Here is an 8,872-nt window from a genome sequence, read left to right as displayed (position 1 = left end):
ATTTCTGAGAGTTCTGAAGTTTGGGTGCGACTTATTGCCAGACTGAAGGACAAACCTGTGCTATGGATGAAACTTTCACTTTTTTTTTTCAAACTAAAGTGTCATCTATCATGATGGTAACAAGGAGTATGGCAGGTTAAATTACAGCCTTGTCATTGATGTATTGAATGGATGATGACATTTTTCATGTCTGTGGGGACAATTCTGCAAGGAGACAAAATCTAAATAGAGATATAATAACAATTTATCTAAAGAATGTAGACAGCACATACATTTATATTGGAAGGTAATCATGGTTCTGTGTGATATACTTTTTACAAATGGTAAAAAAGTAGTACAATCAATATAACTTTTAATAAGTTATTTTTGTATATTTGATAAACAAATACAGACATGATGGTATTGTGATATGCAAACATCTGGACCACCTGCCATAAGCACTATGGACAACTATTGTTTCTTTCTTGATCAGCATGCAGTAACTTCTATTTCAGTGTTTCTCAACCTTTTTTCAGTCAAGGCACACTTTATAATTACGGACAATCTCGAGGCACCCCATTCTAAAATGTAAAAAACTATTCTAATAGTTTTACATAATGACGTCATCTGTGACATGAGGGGGCGGGGTCTCCTGATGATGTCACCTGACGACCACGCCCACAATGGCTATATAACAAGCTGCAGAGACTGGAGACTGGCATAATCACCGGAGACTGAGTCTGAGGAGGACTGGAAGAAGAAGAAGAAGAAGAGCCGAGGGCAAAAGAGCAGAAGATTGGACAGCAGAAGAGCGGACAGCAAAAGAGCAGAAGACCAGAAGAGCGGATATGGGGTGAATGGGTAGGGGTACAGTGTACCCCATACCCATTCACATAGGGAGGGGGTCCAAGATCTGGGGGGCCACCCTTGTTAAAGGGGGCTTCCAGATACCGAGAAGCCCCCTGCCCGCAGACCCCCACAACCACCGGCCAGGGTTGTGGGGATGAGGCCCTTGTTCCCATCAACATGGGGGCAAGGTGCTTTGAGGTGGGGGGTGCAGAGCTCCCCCTGCCCCAAAGCACCAACACCCCCCCCATGTTGAGGGCATGTGGCCTGGTATGGTCCAGGGGGTGTGGGGCCGCTCGCTCGCTGCATCCTCAGATAAGGGTCTGGTATGGATCTTGGGGGGGACGCCACGCCGTTTTTTCGGCATGGGGCTACCCTCAAATTCCATACCAGACCCGAAGGGCCTGGTTTGGAACCTGGAGGGGGCCCCCACGCAGTTTTTTTCCCATTTTTGGCGTTGAGTTCCCCCTCAAGATTCTCACAGCACAAGTCGCACCGCAAGTCGGATCATCCTGATCCGACTTGCGGTGCAACTTCCATTCAAATCAATAGGATCCCATAGAGAACCATTGCTTTTGAATGGAGGCAGAAAAAACGCTGCTAAAAGCAACGTGGCCAAATGTGCAATAACGCCAATGGAAAAAGCTACTGAAAGCACGTTTAACAGCTGCTTTTTCCCGGCGTCAGAACTAGCTTTGCAGCACGTTTTTTCTAACGTCCCATGAGATCAGATTCTTCTGCTTTACACTCATATAAACACTTATTTAGTGAACAAACTATTTATTGAAATAGCAGCATACAAGTACATGTAGTTGACACAATGCCAATCAAAAATAGAAGATACAGTATACTGGTAAACTATGATCTCTGTATGAAGTATGAAGTCAACACAATGTAGTTACACAATATACAATGGAATGTAGATGTCAGTGGGATGTATGTAGCCTAAATACAAAAACATAGGAAAACAAAAATAAATACATAGGTAGGACCTATAGAATACAATGAAGAGAAAGCAATAATTTACAAAGGCCCTATATCAAATGTGTATAAGGTCAATCTGAAAGCAGGTCTCTAATATCGGACTAAGTATCCTATTTATCAGAAAACCTAAAAAAAAATTTCCAGAAGCATAACCACATCCACTCTGTCCCTGATTTGTTCGCAAGAAAAGGAAGGGGTCTTCCAGTTTAGGGGGAATGGCTCATAGTGTGGAAACACATACAGTATGGTGTGGATCAATTCTTCAGAGCTATACAAAGCTCCCGGAATAGAGGCAAAAAAAAAATACTCATGGGCAATGTGAGAGAAATGTGATTACCAGCTATTCAGGAAGCTGTTTCTGAAATTCTTTGCCTGATAGGTTTTAATTTCTCATAGCTCCAAAAAATATGAAATATGTTCCTGAATGGAACAACCTCTTAAACAAACATTGGAAGCATCTGGAAACATCAATCTAAGTGTAGTATGGGTATAATACCATCTAGTAAATACATTTAAGACCATATACCAAACAGAAAGATAACGTGTAAATTTTGTAGTGAATACAAATCATTGTATCCCTGTCCTCTAACAAGAATTGCTCCCCAATTTCAAGTTCCCATTGCTGCATGTATGACAGTTTATTGAGTGTAGATACTATCAAAATACCATAGACAGACGATGTGAGGCTCCCTTTACACTATCATTGGACACGAGGAGGCCATAGATGGTGTGAAGTGGGCCTTAAAGAAAGCCTCACTGACTAGGAAACATAAGACATTTATTATTCAGAGCTTACAATTTTGTCTGTATCACAACCAGTGTTGGTCATGTAACTTAAAAAAAGTAATTTGTTATAGTTACTAGTTACTTCTCCCAAAAAGTAACTGAGTTAGTGACTAGTTACTTTTTTACTGATGTAACTCAATTACCAGGGAAAGTAACTATCGCGTTACTTTATAAAAATAATCAAATATGTCAAATAACTTGTATGCCCCTTGTATGTGTGGTATTTGCTTAGTGGTACCTGCATGGTATTTGCTGAGTGGTACCTGCGTGGTATTTTCTTAGTGGTAACTGCGTGGTACACTGGTACGGTACCTGAGTGGTATTTGCTGAGTGCCACTGGTGGTACCTGAGTGGTATTTGCTGAGTGGTACTGGCCGGCTGCGTGGTACACTGGTACCTGTGTGGTGTTTGCTGAGTGGTACCTGCGTCTGCTGCCTGGAGTGTATGGCTGCTGGTAGTGGCTGGTGGTGGTGTGGCACACTGGTGGTGAGGGTCTGAGTCCCGAGTCCTCCTGTCCTGACTGTGACTGAGTCTGTGACTGTGAGTAACCATATTTTTTGTGTACCTGTGCTGCTGCTGCAGTGCTGCCTGGCTGGCTGCTGCTGGTGGTGGCTGGCTGCTGCTGGTGGCTGCTGCTGGAGGTGGTGGTGGCTGGCTGCTGCTGCTGGTGGTAGTGGTGGCTGGCTGCTGCTAGCTGCTGCTGGTGGTGGTGGTGGCTGGCTGCTGCTGGTGGCTGCTGCTGTAGGTGGTGGTGGCTGACTGCTGCTGCTGGTGGTAGTGGTGGCTGGCTGCTGCTAGGTGCTGCTGCTGGTGGTGGTGGTGGCTGGCTGCTGCTGCTGGTGGTGGTGGTGGTGGTGGCTGGCTTCTTCTGGTGGTGGTGGTGGTTGGCTGGGGATGGTGGCTGGCTGGCTGCTGATGGTGGTGGCTGGCTGGGGATGGTGGTGGTGGCAGGCTGGGGATGGTGGTGGTGGCAGGCTGTGGATGGTGGTGGTGGCTGGCTGGGGATGGTGGTGGTGGAAGGCTGGGGATGGTGGTGGTGGTGGAAGGCTGGGGATGGTGGTGGTGGCTGGCTGGGGATGGTGGTGGTGGCTGGCTGGGGATGGTGGTGGTGGCAGGCTGGGGATGGTGGTGGTGGCAGGCTTGGGATGGTGGTGGTGGAAGGCTGGGGATGGTGGTGGTGGAAGGCTGGGGATGGTGGTGGTGACTGGCTGGGGATGGTGGTGGTGGCTGGCTGGGGATGGTGGTGGTGGCTGGCTGGGGATGATGGTGGTGGCTGGCTGAGGATGGTGGTGGTGGCTGGCTGGGGATGGTGGTGGCTGGCTGGGGGTGGTGGTGGTGGCTGGCTAGGGATGGTGGCTGGCTGGGGATGGTGGCTGGAAGTTGGTGGTGGTGGTGGCCGGCTGGGGATGGTGGTGGTGGCTGGCTGGGGATGGTGGTGGTGGAAGGCTGGGGATGGTGGTGGTGGTGGTGGCTGGGAATGGTAGTGGTGTCTGGGGATGGTGGTGGTGGTGGCTGGCTGGGGATGATGGTGGTGATGATGGTGGTGGTGGCTGGGGATGGTGGTGGTAGTGGTGGCTGGCTGGGGATGGTGATGGAGGCTGGCTGGGGATGATGGTGGTGGCTGGCTGAGGATGGTGGTAGTGATGGTGGCTGGCTGGGGATGGTGGCTGGCTGGGGATGGTGGTGGTAGTGGTGGCTGGGGATGGTGGTGGTGGAAGGCTGGAGATGGTGGTGGTGGTGGAAGGCTGGGGATGATGGTGGTGGCTTGCTGGGGATGGTGGTGGTGGCAGGCTGGGGATGGTGGTGGTGGCAGGCTTGGGATGGTGGTGGAAGGCTGGGGATGGTGGTGGTGGCTGGCTGGGGATGATGGTGGTGGCTGGCTGAGGATGGTGGTGGAGGTTGGCTGGGGATGGTGGTGGCTGGCTGGGGATGGTGGTGGTGGCTGGCTCGGCATGGTGGCTGGCTGGGGATGGTGGCTGGAAGCTGGTGGTGGTGGTGGCTGGCTGGGGATGGTGGTGGTGGCAGGCTGGGGATGGTGGTGGTGGTGGTGGCTGGGAATGGTGGTGGTGGTGGTGGTGGCTGGCTGGGGATGGTAGTGGTGTCTGGGGATGGTGGTGGTGGTGGCTGGCTGGGGATGATGGTGGTGATGATGGTGGTGGTGGCTGGGGATGGTGGTGGTAGTGGTGGCTGGCTGGGGATGGTGATGGTGGCTGGCTGGGGATGATGGTGGTGGCTGGCTGAGGATGGTGGTAGTGATGGTGGCTGGCTGGGGATGGTGGTGGTGGCTGGCTGGGGATGGTGGTGGTAGTGGTGGCTGGGGATGGTGGTGGTAGTGGTGGCTGGCTGGGGATGGTGGCTGGCTGGGGATGATGGTGGTGGTGGCTGCCTGAGGATGGTGGTAGTGATGGTGGCTGGCTGGGGATGGTGGTGGTGGTTGGCTAGGGGTGGTGGCTGGCTGGGGATGGTGGCTGGAAGCTGGTGGTGGTGGTGGCTGGCTGGGGATGTGATGGTGGCTGCCTGGGGATGATGGTTGTGGCAGGCTGGGCATGGTGGTGGTGGCAGGCTGGGGATGGTGGTGTTGGAAGGCTGGGGATGGGGGTGGTGGTGCTGGCTGGCTGGGGATGGTAGTGGTTTCTTGGGATGGTGGTGGTGGTGGCTGGCTGGGGATGATGGTGGTGATGATGGTGGTGGTGGCTGGGGATGGTGGTGGTAGTGGTGGCTGGCTGGGGATGGTGATGGTGGCTGGCTGGGGATGATGGTTGTGGTGGCTGCCTGAGGATGGTGGTAGTGAATAGTGATGGTGGCTGGCTGGGGATGGTGGCTGGCTGGGGATGATGGTGGTGGTGGTGGCTGGCTGAGGATGGTGGTAGTGATGGTGGCTGGCTGGGGATGGTGGTGCTGGCTGGCTGGGGATGGTGGTGGTAGTGGTGGCTGGGGATGGTGGTGGTAGTGGTGGCTGGGGATGGTGGTGGTAGTGGTGGCTGGGGATGGTGGTAGTAGTGGTGGCTGGGGATGGTGGTGGTAGTGGTGGCTGGCTGGGGATGATGGTGGTGGTGTCTGGCTGGGGATGATGGTGGTGGTGGCTGGCTGAGGATGGTGGTAGTGATGGCGGCTGGCTGGGGATGGTGGTGCTGGCTGGCTGGGGATGGTGGTGGTAGTGGTGGCTGGCTGGGGATGGAGGTGGTAGTGGTGGCTGGCTGGGGATGGTGGCTGGCTGGGGATGATGGTGGTGGTGGCTGCCTGAGGATGGTGGTAGTGATGGTGGCTGGCTGGGGATGATGATGGTGGTGGTGGCTGGCTGAGGATGGTGGTAGTGGTGGGGGCTGGCTGGGGATGGTGGTGCTGGCTGGCTGGGGATGGTGGTGGTAGTGGTGGCTGGCTGGGGATGGTGGCTGGCTGGGGATGATGGTGGTGGTGGCTGCCTGAGGATGGTGGTAGTGATGGTGGCTGGCTGGGGATGATGATGGTGGTGGTGGCTGGCTGAGGATGGTGGTAGTGATGGTGGGTGGGTGGCTGGCTGGGGATGATGATGGTGGTGGTGGCTGGCTGAGGATGGTGGTAGTGATGGTGAGTGGGTGGCTGGCTGGGGTGGATGATGGTGGTGGTGGCTGGCTGAGGATGGTGGTAGTGATGGTTGGCTGGCTGGGGATGGTGGTGCTGGCTGGCTGCTGGGCTTGGCACTCTGTACTCACTGTCTCACTCAGTCCGGAGTCCGCACTCGTCCTCTCTGTTCACTCACAGTCTCCTCCTCCTCCTCTCTCGTCCTCGGTCATAGAGGAGAGGAGGAATTACAATTACATTACTGCCATCTAGTGGCGGTAGATGTAATTGCGGTAACGCCACCCAAGTAATGGCAACGGCGTTACCGTTAGAGGAAGAGTATTCAGTTAGATTACTTGTTACCCTCTAAAGTAACTGCGTTAAGTAACGCCGTTTACTTAAACGCAGTTACTACCATCACTGATCACAACTACTTTTGGTTTGGAGGGAGATACTTCCTCCAAACCAAAGGTGTTGCCATGGGGGCCAGGTTCGCACCCAGCATTGCGAATCTGTTCATGGCTCATTGGGAACACCAACATGTTATCAATCCCAAACCGGAGGAATTAGTCATTTATAGTCGATTTATTGACGATCTCCTGATTGTGTGGAAAGGGAGTCGCACCTCATTGGATAGATTCATTACACATATGAATTCCAACCAAAAGGGCATAGTACTTACATGGAATATCAGTGATACAAAGGTCATTTTTTTGGATCTAGAAATCCACAATGAGATGGGAAAATTAGTAACCCGAAATCATTTGAAACCCACCGACCACAATGCTTATTTTTTATTTTTTTTTGAAAATGTAATCTTTATTTGCATAAAAGATATACAAAAAACAATACTTTGTCGGGGTACATTCTCCCCTGTACTGCGACGCAGCGCATAAATACACTACATTACAATACATTTCTGGTCATACAAATAAATACATTCAATCAAATACATACATTCTGCGGTATGATATCTGATGTGTTGTGCGGAGTAATGCTACCCCGTGCCATCACATCATGCATGACGCCGCAATACCCCTGAAGCATGAAACTAAAGACATTGTATATACGTGCATTACTCAAACTGTATCAATACTATAACATTTCAAAAAAGCAACAGGTGTGATGGGGGGGGTGGGAGAGAGGGGTAAGGGGAGGGGAATGAAATCACAGGCCCGAAGCTTTATTGAATGGACAAAGACACACAAGGGAGAGTGGGGGAAGGGGAAATCTTCAGACCTCCTCTTCCTCCATGAGATCCATCAGGTTATAGTCTCTGAGCAGACTGTGAACCAGTCTGCGACAGTCCTCAATGGACATCCTCTCCCGCTGGTGGATAAGGCGCTTTCTGGCGCACCATAAAGCGTCCTTAAAGCAACACAACACCCGCCAGGCGTTGTCAATGTCCTCTTGTGTAAAAGTACCATGAAAAAGTCCATTCAGCACAGCAAAATGTGTGATGGCAGTCTGTGGAACAAAGTCTCTAAGTTCAGGTTCCAAGGCCCTCAACAGGCTCTGTGCAAATGAGCACTCCCAGAAAACGTGAAAAGACGTTTCCTCGTTGATGATACAAAAGGGGCAGTGCCTGTATCTGCACAAGTTTCTGGCATGCATAAATGTCCTGAGTGGCAGCCCTCCCTGGACAGCCATCCACGCCAGATCTTTATGCCTGTTGGTGAGTCTCTTTGAAGAAACATTCCTCCAGACCACTTTGCAAGTGGCTGAAGGGAGGCCTGGAACAGTCTCAGCAATGTCCGATGCTCTGATCAACTTGTAGATAGTTTTTGGCTTCCACAAGTCGGGCTTAACTCCATGCAGCCCCAGCTCCTTGATGAACTTGAAAGTGTCCAAGTAGTACCAAGGAGTGTCCCAGTTGTAGGGGATGGAGCTGTCCCATTTGTCCCATCCAAGGGACCTCCAGAGAGGCAGGAGGAAAAAACGGGACATGGAGTTGCCTCCAGAGTCCGAAGTTCTGTCAATCAAAGTTCTGCGGATGCAGTTGCAGGCAAAGAACACCCCCAGTAACGTTGCGATGTCGGGCACGCCCTTACCGCCCTTGAGGGGTTCCTTGAACATGACTGCTCGCTTCACTCTGTCCATCTTGGAGCCCCAGATGAAGTGGAACACTGCCCTGGTGATGGCCTTGCAGGTGTTGACCCGGGGGTGCCAGGCCTGGGCGAGGTACGGATCTCGCTGCGGAGTACCAGTGTTTTCCCTTCGATGGTGAGTTCTCTGAGGCTCCATAGTCCAAACTTTTGTCTCATCTTGGACAGTCTCTCCTCCCAAGACTTCAGGGCTGCGCCCTCAGCTCCAAACCAAACTCCAAGAATTTTGATGAAGTCCGCCTTGATGCTGAAAGGGATGGATGCAGAAGAAGGCAGGAACCACTTTCCGAAGAGCATGATCTCTGACTTCCCGCAGTTGACTTTTGCCCCTGAAGCTTTGCCGAAGTCCTCACAGGTCTGGACGAGCGAGTCAATGGAGCGCTGGTCAGCACAGAACACCGTTACGTCGTCCATGTAGAGTGAGCACTTGACAACTCTTCTGTCCGGTCCCGGTGCGGTGATCCCTCTGATCTCTGGGTTCTGTCGGATGCATTCGGCAAAGAGCTCTATACAGCAAACAAAAAGCAGAGGTGAGAGAGGGCAGCCTTGTCTGACCCCAGAGAGAACAGGGAAAGGGTCAGTTTTCCAGCCATTCACCAACACCGTACTACAAATGTCATTATACATCACAT

At 51.9% G+C, this 8,872-nt stretch overlaps 1 pseudogene across 1 annotated transcript; it reads right to left on the bottom strand.

The window, feature by feature from the left end:
- Nucleotides 1-7,356: 7,356 nt before the first annotated feature.
- LOC309550142 lies at nucleotides 7,357-8,654 on the bottom strand (annotated as a pseudogene). The gene is made up of 2 exons: nucleotides 8,538-8,654; nucleotides 7,357-8,450 (listed from the first exon to the last, which is right to left on the bottom strand). The product of its transcript is annotated as an uncharacterized misc_RNA (transcript).
- Nucleotides 8,655-8,872: the final 218 nt, after the last annotated feature.

This window comes from Pelophylax lessonae (genome assembly GCF_965119305.1).
Source record: "Pelophylax lessonae genome assembly, chromosome: 3".
NCBI lineage: Eukaryota > Metazoa > Chordata > Amphibia > Anura > Ranidae > Pelophylax > Pelophylax lessonae.
Note: the sequence above shows the minus strand (reverse complement) of the source record. Positions and strands in the feature narration are given on the sequence as shown.